Genomic DNA, 20,295 nt, shown 5'->3' on the forward strand with positions numbered 1-20,295 from the left:
CAAAGTTGGCCCCAACACCATGCCAAATCCCTGAAAAATGCAACCCAACCCCAGTTCAGTCTGTTAGGAGCTGTTACAAGGAGCAGGAGTCCAGGAAAAGTCCACATCCAGGAAAAGTCCGCATGGCACTGGAATTGTTGTCACAATTCTATACTTTGCAGCTCACATCCAAGTCTCAAAGACCGCTGCTTCTAGCTGGTAATGATTCAGGTAGACTGGAAAAGCCATCTGCAGCATGTGTGGATATGGAGCTTCTGTTCTCCTCTGCCTGGAGAGATGAGACCAGGTTGCTTTTCCCTGGAGCTCTGCAACTGTGGCGTGGTAAAGAGAACCTTGGGATACACTAAGCAGTCTCGGTGTGGCTTCTTCAGTGTTCCTTGGTTGAAGAGTCCTCTTAGTTTAGTCCAAAGTTGGTTTTTCCAGATGATAGTTCTTAAAATTAGTTTGTAATCCACTTTGGTTCTCGGAGGTGGGTGTTGGTATGTCTGCCTACTCCAGCGCCATCTTGTCTTCTCTCCCTCTGCTTCTTCTTAAAGAAGATCCTTTATCATTTTATGTAACACTGGTTTGGAGGTGATGAACTCCTTTAGCTTTTTCTTGTTTGGGAAACTCTATATATGGCCTTAAATTCTAAATGATAGCTTTGCTCGGTAGAGTAATTTTGGTTGTAGGTCCTTGCTTTTCATCACTTTGCATATTGCTTGACACTCCCTTCTGGCCTGAAAAGTTTCTGTTGAGAAATCATCTGATAGTCTTATGGGAGCTCCCTTCTAGGTAACTAACTTCTTTTCTCTTGCTGATTTTAAGATTTTCTCTCTGTCTTTAACCTTTTGTATTTTAATTATGGTGTGTCTTGGTGTGGGTCTCTTTGGGTTCATCTTGTATGGGACTCTCTGTGCTTCCTGGGCTTGTATGTCTATTTCCTTCACCAGGTTAGAAAAGTTTTCTGTCATCATTTTTTCAAATAGGTTTTCAATTTCTTGCCTTCTCTCTTCTCCTTCCAGCACGCCCATAATGTGAATGTTGCTACACTTGAAATTGTCCCATAGACTCCTTACACTATCTTCATTATTTTGGATTCTGATTTTTTTTTTGCTTCTATAAATATATATTACAAATTATTGATTTGATTCTTAGCTTCATCTACCCTACTGTTGATTTTTTGTAAATTATTCTTCATTTCAGTTATTGTATCCTTCATTTCTGACTGGTGTTTTTATATGGTTTCTATGTCCTTTGTTGTTAAAGTTCTCCCTAAATTCCTTGAGCATCCTTGTAACTATTTTTTTTTTAAACTCTGTATCCAGTCATTTGTTTGCCTTCGTTTTGTTTAGTTATTTTTCTGGAGATTCCTCTTGTTCTTTCATTTAGAACATGTTTCTTTGTCTCTGCATTTTGGCTGCTTCCCTATGTTTGTTTCCATGTATTAGGTAGAGCTGCTACATCTCTCAGACTTGGTAGAGAGGCCTTTGTGCAGTAGGTGTCTTAAATGAGCAGCGGTTGAAATGTCAGGTCAGTTCTTTTAGCCTTGGCACGGTGCCATGTGCATGCATTGTTCGTGGGCCAACAAGAGATCTGAGCAAAATTTATACACAGAATTTGAAGCACTCCTTTTCTGTTTCTGTTCTGTCCAGGTTTTCCCTACTTCCATTCCAGCAACTATACTTGTGTTACAAATTGTCCTCTGGTTCTTCAAACCAATAAAACTATGAGATTTCTACTGGAGTTTTAGCCATCTGGAGCGGCAGTTACCGCAGCTTTCCCTCAGGCTAGAAACCATGCTAAACTGGAAACATCTAAAGCAGTTTCATTCTTTCAAGTGTTAATGCCCATCCAGAATTGATTTTGGTTGCTCTGCAGGGCCTTTTGGTAGTTATTTTTTTAATGTTTGGTCCAGAATTTGTAGTTGTAAGCTGTAGAAGTGTTGATCCAATAGAAGCTCCTTCCGGTGCCTGAATAGAAGTCACTGGAATCAAGTCAAGTGTTTCTACTTTCACTTCTACTGCCTTGGTCTAAACCACCATAGCAGCAACAAAACTAAAGCAGTAACTTCTGAATCAGTTTTTCCCTAATACTCTATCCCCATCCAGCTCATTCAACATGTGCTTAGAACGCTTCAGTGGGTTGACCTTCGAGCCCCTGTTCTTACTCTACACACGGCCTGGGATATTTCATCCACTTCTGTTTTCTGTTGCCATATCTGATAACTCCAAAATGTACATCTCCAGTCCAGAGCAACTCCTATAAATACAGCTGCCTGCTGGACATGTCCTTTAGCTTATGTCAAAGCACCTTTTAACGTGTCATGTCCTAAACTAATATTAGGATAACCTCTCAAAACTAGTTTTCTTGTGTACCCTGTCACAATGAATACCTCCAACTATCCACCCAGTTTTCCATATTAGAAATCTGGAAATCATTCTCCTCCCCCACCAAGTGAGAAGTGGGGGTGAGGGGCAGTCAGACAGACTCTCGCATGGGCCCGAGAAGAATCCACCCGACATGACCACCAGGGGGCAACGTTCAGCCCATCTAGGGTGTTGCTTTACTGCAGCCGGAGGCATTCTAGCACCTGAAGCGGAGGACATACAGCCGTCCTCAGCACCCAAGCCAACTTAGCTCCGATGGAACCTTGGCTGCAGTGGGGGAAGAGAAAGACAGAGAGAAAGGAGAGGGGAAAGGGTGGAGAAGCAGATGGGCACTTCTCCTATGTGCCCTGGCCGGGAATCAAACCCAGGACTTCCACAAACCGGGCCGATGCTCTACCGCTGAATCAACTGGACAGAGCCCTGAGAATCATTCTTGATCCTGCCACTTCAACACTTAATCTCCAATACCTCCTGGTCTTAATCTCTCTCAAAACTACCCATTTTTCTCCATCTTCATGGCCACTGTTGCCATAATCACTAGCCTGGGATATCAAGCAGTAAACTGGCCTTTCTACTTCTGGTTTTGTCCCTTTAATCCCTTCTACAGTAGCCAGATTGACCTTTTGGTGCCTCTAGGTCCCTGACTTTTCCATATATGTACTTTTTTTTTTTTTTTTTTTTTTTTTTTTTTTTTTTTACAGAGACAGAGAGAGACTCAGATAGGGACAGACAGACAGGAATAGAGAGAGATGAGAAGCATTAATCATCAGTTTTTCATTGCGACACCCTAGTTGTTCATTGATTGCTTTCTCATATGTGCCTTGATCGTGGACCTTCAGCAGACCGAGCAACCCCTTGCTCGAGCCAGCGACCTTGTGTCCAAGCTGGTGAGCTTTGCTCAAGCCAGATGAGCCCATGCTCAAGCTGGTGACCTCGGGGTCTCGAACCTGGGTCCTCCGCATCCCAGTCCGACACTCCATCCACTGCGCCACCACCTGGTGAGGCCATATATGTACATTTTTTTTTTATTATTCATTTTAGAGAGGAGAGAGAGAGAGAGAGAGAGAGAGAAGGGGGAGGGAGGAGCAGGAAGCATCAACTCCTATATGTGCCTTGACCAGGCAAGCCCAGGGTTTCGAACCGGCGACCTCAGCATTTCCAGGTCAACGCTTTATCCACTGCGCCACCACAGGTCAGGCATATGTACATTTTTTAATCAGCTTGCAAGTGTTTTTTTTTTAAAAGGCCTGATGTGGTTTTGATTGAGGTTGCATTGAATCCACAGGTCAACTTGCGGGAAATTGACATGTTAATATTGAGTCTTCCAATTCTCAAATATGTATCTGGCTTAGTTTATTCAGGCTGCTATAAAATAAAATAAAATAAAATAAAATAAAATAAAATAGCACAAACTGAGGGACTGACAAGCAACAGCCCTTTATTTCTCAGTTTTGGAGCCTGGAAGTTGAAAATCAGCGTGCCGACATGGTCAGGCAAGCGCCCTCTTCCAGGTCATCCACTTCCACTGTACCTCACACAAAGGAAGGGGTCTTCCATTTTTCAGAAACATTTTCCCATTTATAGGGTACAGATCTTGCTCATCCTTTGTTAAATTTATAACTAGGCCCTGACCAGTTGGCTCAGCGGTAGAGCGTCGGCCTGGCGTGCGGGGAACCCAGGTTCGATTCCCGGCCAGGGCACATAGGAGAAGTGCCCATTTGATTCTCCACCCCGCCCCCCTTCCTCTCTGTCTCGCTCTTCTCCTCCCACAGCCAAGGCTCCATTGGAGCAAAAGATGGCCCGGGTGCTGGGGATGGCTCCTTGGCCTCTGCCCCAGGCGCTAGAGTGGCTCTGGTCGCAGCAGAGCGATGCCCCGGAGGGGCAGAGCATCGCCCCTGGTGGGCGTGCCGGGTGGATCCCGGTTGGGCGCATGCGGGAGTCTGTCTGACTCTCTCCCCCCGTTTCCAGCTTCAGAAAAATACAAAAAAAAAAACAAAAAAAAAATTTATAACTAAATATTTCACATTTCATGTTATTTTAGATGTTATTGTTCATTAATGTAAGTTTCCAATTTGTTATTATTAGTATATGGAAATGTTATTGATTTTTATAGTATGTTGGCCTTGTATCCTGTAACCTTGATAACCTCACATATTATTTCTAGAATTTTTTTCTAGATTCTTTTTTTTTTTTTTTTGTATTTTTCTGAAGCTGGAAACGGGGAGAGACAGTCAGACAGACTCCCGCATGTGCCCGACCGGGATCCACCCGGCACGCCCACCAGGGGCGATGCTCTGCCCACCAGGGGGCGATGCTCTGCCCCTCCGGGGCGTCGCTCTGCCGGGACCAGAGCCACTCCAGCGCCTGGGGCAGAGGCCAAGGAGCCATCCCCAGCGCCCGGGCCATCCCCGCTCCAATGGAGCCCTGGCTGCGGGAGGGGAAGAGAGAGACAGAGAGAAAGGAGGGGGTGGGGGTGGAGAAGCAAATGGGCGCCTCCACTATGTACCCTGGCCGGGAATCGAACCCAGGTCCCCCACACGCCAGGCCGACGCTCTACCGCTGAGCCACCCGGCCAGGGCCATTTTTCTAGATTTTTTAGGATTTTGCACAGAGGCAATTATGTCACCTGTGAATAAAGATACTTGTACTCTTTCCTTTACTATCTGTACACACTTTATTCCTGTATGTTTTGTTGCACTAGAAGAGACCTCCATTACAATGTTAAACAGGAATTGTGAAACTGGATAGCTTTGCCTCGTTTCTAATCTTAGCGGAAAATAATTGACTCTTTCTCCATTAAATGTGCTATAAGCTTTAGGTTTGTATAGATGTCTCATCTGGGTTAGGATGTGCCCTTCTATTTCTATTCCATTTGCTGAGAGTTTTTTTTTTTCTTTTTAAAAAAAGCATTAGTAGGTTTTGCATTTTGTGAAATTTGGAGGGGATTGCATCAAAATCATGATCACATATTTCAAAATGAATATGAAGTGATAAAAAAAGAAGCATCTGATTTTTTTTTATGAAACAAGAACATCAGAAAAGCAAATAACAAGTCTAAGAAAGTTGTTCAGTTATGCAAATGAGATGCAAAACCAACTTTTATTTCATTGGTGAAAACGCACTGTACAAAAGGCTGAGAGTGGCCCTGGCCGGTTGGCTCAGCGGTAGAGCGTCGGCCTGGCGTGTGGGGGACCCGGGTTCGATTCCCGGCCAGGGCACATAGGAGAAGCACCCATTTGCTTCTCCACCCCCCCCCTTCCTCTCTGTCTCTCTCTTCCCCTCCCACAGCCAAGGCTCCATTGGAGCGGGGATGGCCCGGGCGCTGGGGATGGCTCCTTGGCCTCTGCCCCAGGCGCTAGAGTGGCTCTGGTCTCGGCAGAGCGACCCCCTGGAGAGGCAGAGCATCGCCCCCTGGTGGGCAGAGGGCCACCCCTGGTGGGCGTGCTGGGTGGATCCCGGTGGGGCTCATGCGGGAGTCTGTCTGACTGTCTCTCCCCGTTTCCAGCTTCAGAAAAATACAAAAAAAAAAAAAAAAAGGCTGAGAGTACTGGAGTATCTGCAGGTTCCCTGGTCCCCTAATTTTTGTGAGCAGTGTAGTTGCAAAGAATGTCATATCTTGTTGTTATAAATATCATTTAAAAATAAAAGTGTTACTTCATTAAAAAAAATGATCACAGTTTTTTAGAATTTTTAAACAATTAATTAATTAGTTAATTAATTTATTTTAAGAGAAGTAGGGAGAGAGAGACAGGAATATTGAGCTGCTCCTGTATGTGAACTGGCCAGGAATTGAACCGGCAACCTTTACACAGGGACAATGTGCCAACCAACCGAGCTATCCGACCAGGGTTTTATTTATTGATTGATTTCTAGAGAAACAGAGAGAGGGGAGGGGAAAGGAAGCATTCATTTGTTGTTCCGCTCAGTCGTGCATTCATTGTTTGCTTCCCGCGTGTGCCCTGACCTGCGATCAAACCCGCACCTTCGTTGTTTTGGAAGGACACTCTTAACTGACTTAGCCATTTGGCTAGGGCTATGATCATTTTTTTTTAAATCAGTGTATTAGTGTCCTGGGACTACCATAACAAATTAGCACAAACTGGGTGACTTAAAACAATAGAAATTTGTTGTCTTATAGTTCTGGAGGCCAGAAGTCTGAAACCAAGGTATTGTGGTAGCTTGTGTCAAGCAATTCATCCGTTTCATTGAAGTGTTTGGATTTGTTGGCATAAAGTCATTTGTTAAACCTCCCACCAGGGTAGGTACGGTTTCTCTCTTTAATTTCTAATATTGGAAATTTTAATGTTTTTCTAAAATTATCAATTTCATTGATATTTTTTAAAGAACCAGCTTTTGTGGTCATTGATTTTCTCTGTTGATTTTCTGGTTTCTTTCACTGATTTCCACTCTTGTATTTTTATTTCCTTCTTTATTTTATTTTCTTCTTTCTGTTTATTTTTGTATTAATTTGTTCTTTTGTTTCTAATTATTAAACATGTAAACTTAGAAGATCATTGATCTGAGACCATTTTTTAAAATATAAACACTTATTGTTAAAAAATCTGCTTCTAATCTAAGCACTATTTTAGGTACACCTCACACATTTTGATTTTCACTATATTTTTTAATATCCCTGTTATTTCTTCTTTAAACTATTGGTTGTTTGGAACCATGTTATTTAATTTCCAAGCATTTAGTTATTGTCTAGATAGTTTTCTTTCTTTCTCCCTTTTTTCTCTTTCTTTCTTTCTTTCTTTTTTCTTTCTCCCTCCCTCCCTCTTTCTTTATCTCTCTCTCCTTTCTCTCTTTCTTTTCTTTTTCTTTCTTTCTTCTTTCTTTCTTTCTTTCTTTCTTTCTTTCTTTCTCTCTTTCTTTCTTTCTTTCTTTCTTTCTTTCTCTCTTTCTTTCTCCTTCCTTCCTTCCTTCCTTCCTTCCTTCCTTCCTTCCTTCCTTCCTTCTTTCTTTCTTTCTTTCTTTCTTTCTTTCCTTTTTGTATTTTTCTGAAGTGAGAAAAGTAGGGAGGCAGAGAGACAGACTTCCACATGTGCCCGACCAGAATCCACCCAGCAAACCCACTAGGGAGCCATGCTCTGCCCATCTGGGGCATTGTTCCATTGTAACTGGAGCCATTATAGCGCCTGAGGAGGAGGTCATGGAGCCATCCTCAGTGCCCAGGCCAACTTTGCTTCAATAAAGCCCTGGCTGCGGGAGGGGAAGAGAGAGATAGAGAGAAAGGAGAGGGAAGGGTAGAGAAGCAGATGGGCGCCTCTCCTGTGTGCTTTGGCTGGGAATTGAACCCGGGACTTCTATACGCTGAACCAATGCTCTACCACTGAGCCAGCCAGCCGGGGCTTTTTTATTTTTCAGATTCTGTTATGGTTAGGAGATATTTTATATTATTTAAACCCTCTGATACTTATTCAAACTTGTTTTGTAACCCTGAGTATGGCCTGTCTTGGTAAGTGTTTCATGGGTGTTTTAAAACAATGCATATTCTATAGTTGTTAGGTCTTAGGCTCTATAAATGTCAATTTAGTCAAGTTGGTTGACCATGCTATTCAAATCCATATCTATATTGAGACTCTGCTGTTCTGTCAATTACTAAGAAAGAAATGTTGAAATCTCCAAGTCTACCTGTGGACTTTTCTTTTCTTTTTCAGTTCTATTAGTTTTTGCTTCATATGTTTTGAAGCTCAGCTATTTGGTATATATATATTTTTAGTTTATAATGTACTTTTAATTACTTGACCTTTTAATATCAGTCTAGTATGTTCCCCTTTATCTCTTACTATTCCTGCTTCTGAAACCTACTTTATTTGGTATTGATACAGTCACTCTAGCTTCCTTTTGATTAGTGTTTGCATAATCTTTTTTTATTTTTAATAATCTGTGTCTTTATAACTAATGTATAATTAGAAATTAAAATTTCTTGTAGAAAGCATATAATTGTATCATGCTTTTTCATTCAACATCTCAATTTCTTCTTTTTAATCGGAGTGTTCAGGCTATTTACATTGGTATAGTTATTAATATAGAACAGGAATTAATGAAATAGAAAACAAAGAGCCAATAAAGTGGATCAACAGAAACAAAAGTTAGTATTAAAGAAAGAAAAATTAAGTAGACAAAACTCTGATGAGACTAATAGACACAAAAAATAGAGTAAATACAAACACAAAGATAGGCTGCAGATATAGTGATGTTTTAAAAATAAGAGATCTGTGAACAATCTTTTACCAATACTTTAAAAATAAAATAAAATAAGAATTTTGAAAAGTGACTTAATACATGTATTAACATATAGCCATAAAATTTAATTCAGTAGTTAAAATTCTACCAATGAGAGAAAAAAATATATAATCACACAGTTTGTCTTATAGATGAGTTCTACTGGAGATTCAAGGAATGAACAGTTATATCCACTTCCAAACCAACTATTCCAGAAAAGAAAAGAAAAACAGAAGGAAAGCAGTTTACCTAATTCTGAGAAAAGAACCATTTGAATAAGTATATTACAAGCCAATCTCATTTATGAAACTAGATACAAAAATATTAATAAATACTAATCAACCAAATTCAGCAACACAATAAAAATGATAACAATATGGCCCTGGCCGGTTGGCTCAGTGGTAGAGCATCAGCCTGGCGAGCAGAGGTCCCGGGTTCGATTCCCAGCCAGGGCACACAGGAGAGGTACCCATCTGCTTCTCCACCCCTCCCCCTCTCCTTCCTCTCTGTCTCTCTCTTCCCCTCCAGCAGCCGAGGTTCCATTGGAGCAAAGATGGCCCCGGGCGCTGGGGATGGCTCCTTGGCCTCTGCCCCAGGCGCTAGAGTGGCTCTGGTCGCAACAGAGCGACGCCCTGGAGGGGCAGAGCATCGCCTCCTGGTGGGCAGAGCTTCGTCCCCTGGTGGGCGTGCCGGGTGGATCCCGGTCAGGCGCATGTCTGACTGTCTCTCCCCCGTTTCCAGCTTCAGAGAAATACAAAAAACAAACAAACAAACAAACAAAAAAATGATAACAATAGGAAAACAAACAAATTCATAATCAAATTATGATCATATAAGATTTATTCCAGGAATAGAATGGAGGTTGAATATTAGAAAATCTACTAACATTATTTTATAGCACTAACAGATTAAAAGAAAAAATATACAGATTCATCTTAAATGCTGAAAACTCTTTGATAAACTTCAACACTCGCCTGACCTGTGGTGGCGCAGTGGATAAAGCGTCGACCTGGAAATGCTTAGGTTGCCGGTTCGAAACCCTGGGCTTGCCTGGTCAAGGCACATATGGGAGTTGATGCTTCCAGCTCCTCCCCCCTTCTCTCTCTCTGTCTCTCTCTCCTCTCTCTTCCTCTCTGTCTGTCTCCTCTCTAAAAATGAATAAATAAAAAAATAATAATAAAAAAAACTTCAACACTTATTTGTTAACTCTCAATAAACAAAGACAAGAGGCCCTGGCCGGTTGGCTCAGCGGTAGAGCGTTGGCCTGGCGTGCGGGGGACCTGGGTTCGATTCCCGGCCAGGGCACATAGGAGAGGCGCCTGTTTGCTTCTCCACCCCCCCTCCTTCCTCTCTGTCTCTCTCTTCCCCTCCGCAGCCCAGGCTCCGTTGGAGCAAGGATGGCCCGGGCGCTGGGGATGGCTCCTTGGCCTCTGCCCCAGGCGCTGGAGTGGCTCTGGTCCCGCAGGGCGGCGCCCCGGAGGGGCAGAGCGTCGCCCCTGGTGGGCGTGCTGGGTGGATCCCCGTGGGGAGCATGCAGGAGTTCTGTCTGACTGTCTCTCCCCGTTTCCAGCTTCAGAAAAATACAAAAAAAAAAAAAACAAAAAAAAAAAAAAGAAGGGTGATTTGACCTTTTTAAACCATCTCCACTGTTAGCACTAGTCCAAGCTACTACCGCCTAGCTTAATGTGTTAATCTCCTTTCAGGAATTCTTACTTCTAATTCTGTCCACTTCTGCTTCAACCTTGCCTCATAATTACTTTCAGTGAAGCATACAAAAAAATTCCCCACTTTTTTTGTGACAGAGAGAGAGTTAGAGAGAGGGACAGACAGACCAGAAAGGAGAGAGATGAGAAGCATCAACTTGTAGATACAGCACCTTAGTTGTTCATTGATTGCTTTCTCATATGTGCCTTGACTCAGGGGCTACAGCAAACTGATTGACCCCTTGCTCAAGCCAGCGACGTTGGGCTCAAGCCAGAAACCTTGGGCTGGTGAGCCTTGCTCAAACCAGATGAACTCGCGTTCAAGCTGGCAACTTCAAGGTTTCAAACCTGGGTCCTCCGTGTCCCTGTCCGACGCTCTATCCACTGCACCACTGCCTGGTCAGCCCCCCCACACACACACACACATTTTTTTAAACATCTCTGTTGAGATATAATTCCTGTATAATACAATTCACCCATTTAAATCATACAATTCAATAGCCTTTAAGGTATTCACAGAGCTGTGCCTCTATTATCGCTATCAATTTTAGAACATTTTCATTACCCAAAAAGAAATCACATACCCTTAAGTCAATAACTACCACTTCCCCATCCCCCACAACCCTAGGCAATACACTTTCTGTCTCTATAGATTTGCCTACTCCGGACGTCTCATATAAACAAAATCATACAATATGTGGTCTTATGTGACTGGCTTCTTTCACTTTGTACGGTGTTTTCAAGGTTGGTCCATGTTGTAGCATGTATCTGTGCTCAGTCTTTTTATTGCTGAATACTATAACATTGTATGAATATACTATGTTTTCTTCATTCATTTGTCAGTTTCTGGACACTTTTGGCTATTATTTGGAATAATGCGACTATAGACATTCATGTACAGGTGGTTGTGTGGATGAATGTTTTAATTTCTCTTGGGGATATACTTAGAAGTGAAATTGGTGGGTCAAATGCTAACTCTATGTTTAACCTTTTATAGCACTGCCAGACTGTCCCATAGTGGCTGCATGATTTTACATTTCGAATTTCTGCACATCTTGCCAACACTTGTGTGTTCTGTCTTTTTTATTATAGCCGTCCCAGTGGGTGTGGAGTGGTATTTCACTGTAGTTTGATTTGTATTTCCCTGATGGCTAGTGAGTATCTTTTCATGTGCTTATTGACCATTTGTATATGTTCTTTGAAGAACTATCTATTTAAATTCTTCACCCATTTTTAAATTGGGTTATTTATCTTTTAATATGGAGTTATAGTTGTTCTTTATAAATTCCAGATACAAGTCACTTCTCTAATATATGATTTGTAACTAAGGGCATCTTTTAAAACTTAATTCAAATTACATCATTCCTCAGCTTTGGAATTTTCCAATGACTGCCATCTTACTCAGAGTAAAAGCGGAAGTCCTTAAAATGCCCTGTAAGACACTACAAGGCCCACAGTCATGTCTCCAACCTTATCTCCCACTCTCACTCCTCACTCATTCCTTCCTAGCCATTTGTCTCCTTGCTGTTTCTAGAACATGTCTGGTCTGCTGTTGCTTTTGACCTTTGTTCATCTGCTTCCTCCGCCTGGAGGTCCATTCTTCCAGGAGCCCTCACAGCTGACTTCCTCCTCATCCCTGCTCAAATGTCACTTTCTCAATGACAATCTTGTATAAAAATGTCCCTTGCCTCACGTTCCCAATTTTGTTTTTACCATGTTCTGTATCTTTTCTTAGTAGTCATTTATCCTTTTCTAATACACTATAGAATTATTTATGTTTATTATTTATTAGCTGTCTCCCTACACTAGACTCTTTATAAGGATAGGAATTTTTTACCTTCTTTTTTTTTTTTTTTTTTTTTTTTCATTTTTTCTGAAGCTGGAAACGGGGAGAGACAGTCAGACAGACTCCCACATGCGCCCGACCGGGATCCACCCGGCACGCCCACCATGGGGCGACGCTCTGCCCACCAGGGGGCGATGCTCTGCCCATCCTGGGCGTCGCCATATTGCGACCAGAGCCACTCTAGCGCCTGAGGCAGAGGCCACAGAGCCATCCCCAGTGCCCGGGCCATCTTTGCTCCAATGGAGCCTTGGTTGTGGGAGGGGAAGAGAGAGACAGAGAGGAAAGCGCGGCGGAGGGGTGGAGAAGCAAATGGGCGCTTCTCCTGTGTGCCCTGGCTGGGAATCGAACCCGGGTCCCCCGCACGCTAGGCCGACGCTCTACTGCTGAGCCAACTGGCCAGGGCACCTTCTTTTTTTTTTAAGTGAAAGGAGGGGAGGTGAAGAGACAGGCTCCCACATGCACCCCAACTAGGATCCACTGGCAACCCCATCTGGGCCAATGCTCAAATCAACTGAGCTTTCCTCAGCACCTGGGGCCTATGCTTGAACCAATCAAGCCACTGGCTATGAGAGGGGAAAAGAGAGAGAAGGGGGAGAAGGAAGGGAAGAAAAGCAAATGATTGCTTCTCATGTATGCCTTGACTGGCGATTGAACCCAGGACATCCGCATGCTGGGCCCATGCCCTATCCACTTAGCCAACCAACCAGGGCCATTTTTTACTCTTTTGTTTATTGATGTATTACAAGTTCCTAGAACAGCACTTGATCCATCGAAGGCTCACAATAAATATTTTATTTTTTAAATTAAAAAAAAAAATTTAGTGAGAGAGGCAGACAGACAGGAACAGACAGACAGGAAAGGAGAAAGAAAGAAGCATCAACTCATAGTTGCAACACCTTAGTTGTTCATTGATTGCTTTCTCATGTGTGCCTTGACTAGGCGGCTCCAACCAAGTCAATGACCCCTTGTTCAAGCCAGCGACCTTGTGCTCAAACCAGCGACCTTGGTCTTTAAGCCAGTGACCTTTGGGTTCAAACCAGTGACCATGAGGTCATGTTTATGATCCCATATTCAAGATGGCAACCTTAGGGCTTTGAACCTGAGTCTTCAGCATCCCAGGCCAATGCTCTATCCAGTGCACCACTGCCTGGTCAGGCCTCACAATAAATATTTTTAAAATGAATGAATGACTATAAAAATGGGAGAGCCATGAATAGTTTCAATAGAGGAGTGTCTTGATCTGATTTATATTTTCAAAAAGTCATTATAAACATTGTGTTGATTATAAACTGTAGAAGGGCAAGGAAGAAGCAAGAAGACCTGCTAGGAGAGTATTGCAATCACTTAGGCAAGAGATAGTAGTGACTTGAATTATTTAGATACCAGCAAAGTGATGGAGAGGGGTTGAATTTTGGTTGTTTCTGAGGTAGAGCCTAGAGGATTTTTTTTTTAATGAGTTAGATAGGGTAGGAAAAATAGAAGTATCAAGAATTACTCCACATTTTTTTTTACCTAAGTACCTGGAAAAACTGAGTTGCAATCAATCAAGAGGAAGAGACACTGGGTGAAACAGGTGTTGTGGAGGGAATACCAGGAAGTCGGTTTTGGAATTTGTTAATTTTGAGATATCTATTTTATCTCTATCTGAAGTTCAGGAGAGAGGTCTGAGATAGAGATATCAATCATGGGCATTTAATTGTTATTTATTTATTTTTTAAATTTATTCATTTTTTTAGAGAGGAGAGGGAGAGACAAAGAGAAAGAGAGGAGAGAGAGAGAGAGAGAAGGGGGGAGGAGCTGGAAGCATCAACTCCCATATGTGCCTTGACCAGGCAAGCCCAGGGTTTCGAACCGGCGACCTCAACATTTCCAGGTCGACGCTTTATCCACTGCGCCACCACAAGTCTAATTGTTATTTAAAGCCATGAGACCAGCTACAACTACCAAGAATAAGTGAAAATAGAGATGAAATCCAAGGGAGAGGACTGAGCCCTGTGGCATTCCATCAAGACCTCAGGAGAGGCAGAGCCAGCAGAGGAGACTGAGCAGGAGAGACCAGCAAAGCTAGGAGGAAAGCTAAGAGACCATGCTGTTCCGAGGGCTAAGTGAAGAAAGTAGATCAAGAAAGAGGGTATCATTAGCTGTATGTGATGGTATTAGTAGGCCAAGAAAGATGGGAACTGAGGATTAACTATTGCATTTGGCAACTTTGAAGTCATTGACAAATGCAGTTTTCAGTGGAATCGTGGGTGTAAAAGCCTATCTAGAACAGGTTTAAGAAAAAATGTGGAACTTCTGCTTCCTGCCATGATGAAATAAATGTTTACTGGACTAGCCCTGCAAACATACTGACTATAAAACTGGAGAAATAGATGCAACAACTGTTTTTCAGGTGTTGTACATCAGACAGTGCAATACTACGATTCCTAAGAGAAGAGAAGTTCATGGGTGAGCCCTGTGATTGCCCAGCTCTCTGCCCCAGGACCATCTCTCCAACCAGCCAAAGAACTGGATTCTGAAAAAAGCATCGTGGCCAAACTAATATGAGGAAACAGAAATTAGGCCTCAACAGATCTAAAGTAGCTGCAGTCTGCGGCCTGAGGCATTGGAGAGGAGGAAGCTCTGGAGAGAGAAGCCTCATAAGTCTTGGGGGGCTTCCTAATGAGTCTATGATGGAGGCTGTGCGGGACATGTGCAGGGTGAAACTACCCCAGGCTTCCTAGAGGGTGGCTGTTCCAAACAGGAGGGTCAAAGAGTGCTGGAGGAAGAGTGTACTGGCAGTATTGGAGTTCTGGCCCTGCTAGAGTAGAGAGAGCACATTAACATCTCATCAAGACTCCTGGCCATCTGGCTAAGACATAGGCCCCAGCAGTAAAACCAGGCCCTAGAGCAGGTATCAGCAAACTTCTTCTGAAAAGAGGCAGATCTGAAATATTTTAAGCTTTGTGGGCTATCTGATCTTGGCCACAGCCCCTCAACTCTACTGTTGTAGTATGAAAGCAGCCACAGACATTGCCTAATGAGTGGCTAGAGATGTGTTCCAATAAAAGTTAATTTACAAAAAAACAGACGAAGATGGGAAAATTCGACCCACAGGTTATAGTTCGCCAAACTCTGACCTAGAATAAAATGGTATTGTGGACTCATTCTAACAAAGCCCGTCACCAAACCACAAAAAGATCCACAGCATAGGCAGAGTTTGAAGGTTGAGTCTTGCCAAGTCAGAGAGGCCAGAGAAAATCCCGAGTTTCTACCAATCTACATTAACAAGTGTGAAAATAAGCCTACAGAAGTTCAAAGTGATTAACCAGTAGTAAAACTGTCTGCTAGAATAAGAATCAATACTTTTCAGAGGAAAATAACAGAATCTATCATCTCTAAAATGCCTTAACAACAATATGTATTCTTCAATCAAAAATCACTAGACACACACACACACATGAAAACATGATCCAAAGTAAAAAAAAAAAAAAAGCAGTCAATAAAAACTGAACAAAAGATGGCTCAGATATTGGACTTAGCAGACAAATTTTTTTTTTTAACAGAGACAGACTGAGAGTCAGAGAGAGGGATAGATAGGAACGGATAGACAGGAATAGAGAGAGATGAGAAGCATCAATCATTAGTTTTTCCTTGCGACACTTTAGTTGTTCATTGATTGCTTTCTCATAGGTGCCTTGACCACAGGCCTTCAGCAGACCAAGTAACCCCTTGCTCGAGCCAGAGACCTTGGGTCCAAGCTGGTGAGCTTTGCTCAAACCAGATGAGCCCGCGCTCAAGATGGCGACCTCGGGGTCTCGAACCTGGGTCCTCTGCTTCCACTGCGCCACCACCTGGTCAGGCAGCAGACAAATATTTTAAAGAAACTATTATGCATAAATTTTAAAAGAAAATTGCATTCAATTAATTAAAAGGAAATATGGGCTTTGAGTGAACTGATAGGGGATTTTAGTGATAAATTGAGAATATAAAATGAACTAAATGGAAGTTTTAGAACTGAAAATAAAATAACTGAAGTGAAAAAAAATTCACTGGATGGCGTTAAGAGTAGATAGGATAGGGCAGAAAAGTCAGTAAACCTGAAGATACAACATAGAAATTATTTACTCTGAAGAACAGAGAGAAAAAGATTGAAGAAAAAGGAACAAACTTCAGGAACAATATCAGCAAACAGACATCCATTTAATTGGCATTCCAGAAAAAAAACAGAATCATATGGAGGTAGAAAAAAAATTAAGAAAATAAATGGTGGAATGTTTCCCAGGTTTGATGACAAATATCAGTTTACAAGAATAAACATACATTTATCCCAAGCAGGAATAATGGAAGGAAAACTACACCTAGTGCATTATAGTCACACTGCTGAGCACTGAAGATAAATTTTAAATCTTGAAAATATCAAGAGAACAAAGATACATTAAAGCCCTGGCTAGTTGGCTCAGCGGTAGAGCGTCAGCCTGGCGTGTGGAAGTCCTGGGTTTAATTCTCAGTCAGGGCACATAGGAGAAGCGCCCATCTACTTCTCCACCCCTTCCCCTCTCCTTCCTCTCTGTCTTTCTCTTTCCCTCCCACAGCCGAGGCTCCATTGGAGCGAAGTTGGCCCGGGCGCTAAGGATGGCTCTGTGGCCTCTGCCTCAGGCGCTAGAATGGCTCTGGTTGCAGCAGAGCAACGCCCCAGATGGGCAGAGCGTCGCCCCCTGGTGGGCATGCCAGGTGGATCCCGGTCGGGCGCATGCGGGAGTCTGTCTGGCTGCCTCCCCGCTTCTCACTTAGGAAAAATACACACACACACACACACACACACACACACACACACACACACACACACACAAGATACATTACATATTTGGAAACAGCACTCTGAATGCCTGCTTAATGACTTATTAGCAATAACAGAGGCCAGAATACTATGCAAGAATATGCAAAGAAATCTTTGAAGTTTGGTAAGGAAAAGAAACAATGGTTCATCTGCCTTAAATTGTATATTCATAAACATGCCCTTCAGAACAAGAAGGTGTAAAATAAATTCATTTTCAGATCAAGAAAAGCTGAGAGGCTTTGTTGCCAGTGGACCTGCAATGTCGAGAAGTGCTAAAGGGTAGCCTTCCAGGTTAGAGAGAATGATTCTCAGCCGGAACCCAGATCTATAGGGAGAAACGGATTGCACTGCAGACAGTAAATAAGAAGGTAAATCAATAATCCTGTTTCTTCTTATAATTCATTATAAAAACAATTGATTAAATAATAATGACATTTTAGATGAGGTCTATTAATGCATGTTGAAGTAAAAGACACGACAACCACATAGGAAGGGGGATGGGGAAATGGAATTTTAAATAAAGAAAATTGGGGAAAAGAAAAAGGAGACTGTTCAGCTATTTCTTAGTTTATTTCTTTTTTTTAATTTTTAACTTATTTATTCATTTTAGAGAGGAGAGAGAGAGAGAAGGGGGAAGGCGCAGGAAGCATCAACTCTCATGTGTGCCTTTACCAGGCAAGCGCAGGGTTTCGAACCAGTGACCTCGGTGTTCCAGATCTTAATTTATTTCTTTATTTGTTGATTTTTAGAGAAAGGAGAAGAGAGAAAGAGAGAGAGAGAGCCCTGGCCGGTTGGCTCAGCAGTGGAGCGTCGGCTAGCGTGCGGAGGACCCGGGTTCGATTCCCGGCCAGGGCACACAGGAGAAGCGCCCATTTGCTTCTCCACCCCTCCGCCGCGCTTTCCTCTCTGTCTCTCTCTTCCCCTCCCGCAGCCAAGGCTCCATCGGAGCAAAGATGGCCCGGGCGCTGGGGATGGCTCTGTGGCCGCTGCCTCAGGCGCTAGAGTGGCTCTGGTCGCAACATGGTGACGCCCAGGACGGGCAGAGCATCGCCCCCTGGTGGGCAGAGCGTCGCCCCATGGTGGGCGTGCCGGGTGGATCCGGTCGGGCGCATGCGGGAGTCTGTCTGACTGTCTCTCCCTGTTTCCAGCTTCAGAAAAATGAAAAAAGAGAGAGAGAGAGAGAGAGAGAAGCAGAAAACATCAACCCATAGTAGTTGCTACTTGTATGTGCCTTGACCAGGCAAACCCAGGATTTTGAACTGGTGACCTCAGCGTTTCAGGTTGCTTTATTCAATGCGTCACCACAGGTCAGGCTCAGGTATTTCCTAAAAGGAGTTTTGCAGCAAAATGGAGCTGAGACCTGGATGGTAACTGATGGGAAATGGGACAAAGGGAGGTTTTTTTCTTTCTTTTTTGAAATGGAAGAAATAAGAGCATATTTATATGCAGAAGAGAATGATCTAGTAGAGGGGGGAAGGTGATGACGTAAGTCAGAGAGAGTCCTCGGAGATACGAGCTTAAGCAGGCAAAAAGGAAGATGAATCTCGAGAGTTCAGGTGTGGACGTTAGGTATCAGCACCAGCAAGAAGGCTGATGGGTACACGGGCACCGATGCAAGTTTGTGGGTGAATGTGGCTTGGGGAGTTGTGGAAGTTCTCTTGTGATGGGTTAAATTTTCTCAGCAAAGTAGTAAGCAGTTATCAGCTGAAAGTGAGGATGGGGAAGGAGGAGTTGGAGTGCTGAGGGGAGGAAAGCGGAAGAGTGAATGACTATGGAATAATAGTATGATTGCCCAGTGGCAGTAAGCACCTATTCAAGATTGTGATCATTAGTTAAAGCGAGACCACTCCGTGTGGTCACATGCTTTTTTCCAGCTAAGTGCAACTCTCGGGTACAAATGAAGAGTGGGCAGGAAGCTGGAGTTACCCCTGGTGGTGGTTTTGCCAAGTACAATAACGTGTGCAAAGAAAAGGGAGCTTGTGGGCAGGGCAATGTTTGTGACAGCTGACCATGGAGTTGAAGCTGTGTAAGAAAGGAAAAGGGGAGTCTAGGGGCTGAGGAACAATGGAAAGGGACAATATTTATGGACTAAAGGTCCCCAGAGGGTCTAAATATTGTTGGAGTCAGGATGCTATAGAGAATGGGATTATTTTTAAATAAAACTTAAAAATAGGAGGAGATCCAAGAATGGAGGCAACACCTCCACCATCAACTCCCACCCTCGTCCATTTCCTCTGTAATCTCACCTCCTCCCTCAGCCTGCCCAGCAACTCCAGCCTTGCTTGCCTTCTTGTCTGCAAACAGCCAGGGACATTAGTGCTGTAGGGCCCTAAGCTGACTGAGCCTTGCACCTGGATGGCTCTTCCCCCAAAATTCACACATTCCTTTCCACCTTCAAGTCTTTGCTTTGGAATAATTTTTTCAGCGAGGCTTAACTGACTCTATCAGCTTATTTTACATCATATTTATCTCCACACTGATACTCTAAATCCTTTTAAACCTATTATATTTCTTTTTTGCATAGTATTTAATCACCTTTTCACATATACCATAGCCTTACTCAACGATGATGTTCATCTCTCTGCCTACTAGAATGTAAGGTTGTGAGGGCAGGGGCCTTTGTTTTGTTCACTGTTGGATCCTAAGTGCCTAGTACAGTGCCTGGCATGTCATAGGTGCTCAACGAATATTTGTAGAATGAATGAATAAACCTACAAAAACTGTCATTCTCACTCAAGTCAGTAACAAGATGTAGATGCATCCATCACTCTGTGTATTCAACAATTCTGGAGGTCCCAACCAGCAGTGTATAACAAGCCAAAGAAATGGAAATTATGAGTCTTGGACAGGAGAAACAAAATTTTTATTCTTTTATTTTTTAACACATGATCTGATGGCCTACATTGAAAATCCAAGAGATTCTAGAGAAAAATTATTAGTATTGTTAGAACTAATAAGAGAGTTTTAGCAAATTTGTTGGATCAAAGATGTACAGGACCTTATGGAAAAAATTATAAAACTTCATTACAAGACAAAAGAATATTTACATAAATAAACAGCTATATCGTGTTTGTGGATGGCAAGACTCAATTATTTCTATATATATTTTAGAAACTTTTATTATGGAAAATTTAAAAATACACACAGTATGCCGAATCATGTAATGAATCCTTGTGTGCCCATCAGTCAGCTCCCATAACTATCGATCCTCGCCAGTCTTGTCCCATCCATTTCCCGTCTACTTCTCCCAGGCATCATATTATCCCACCTGCAAATACCTCAGCCTATGCCTCTAAAATATATATAAGGACTATTTAAAAACATATAATG

This window comes from Saccopteryx leptura, chromosome 4, assembly GCF_036850995.1.
Source record: "Saccopteryx leptura isolate mSacLep1 chromosome 4, mSacLep1_pri_phased_curated, whole genome shotgun sequence".
In the NCBI taxonomy this organism is placed as follows: domain Eukaryota; kingdom Metazoa; phylum Chordata; class Mammalia; order Chiroptera; family Emballonuridae; genus Saccopteryx; species Saccopteryx leptura.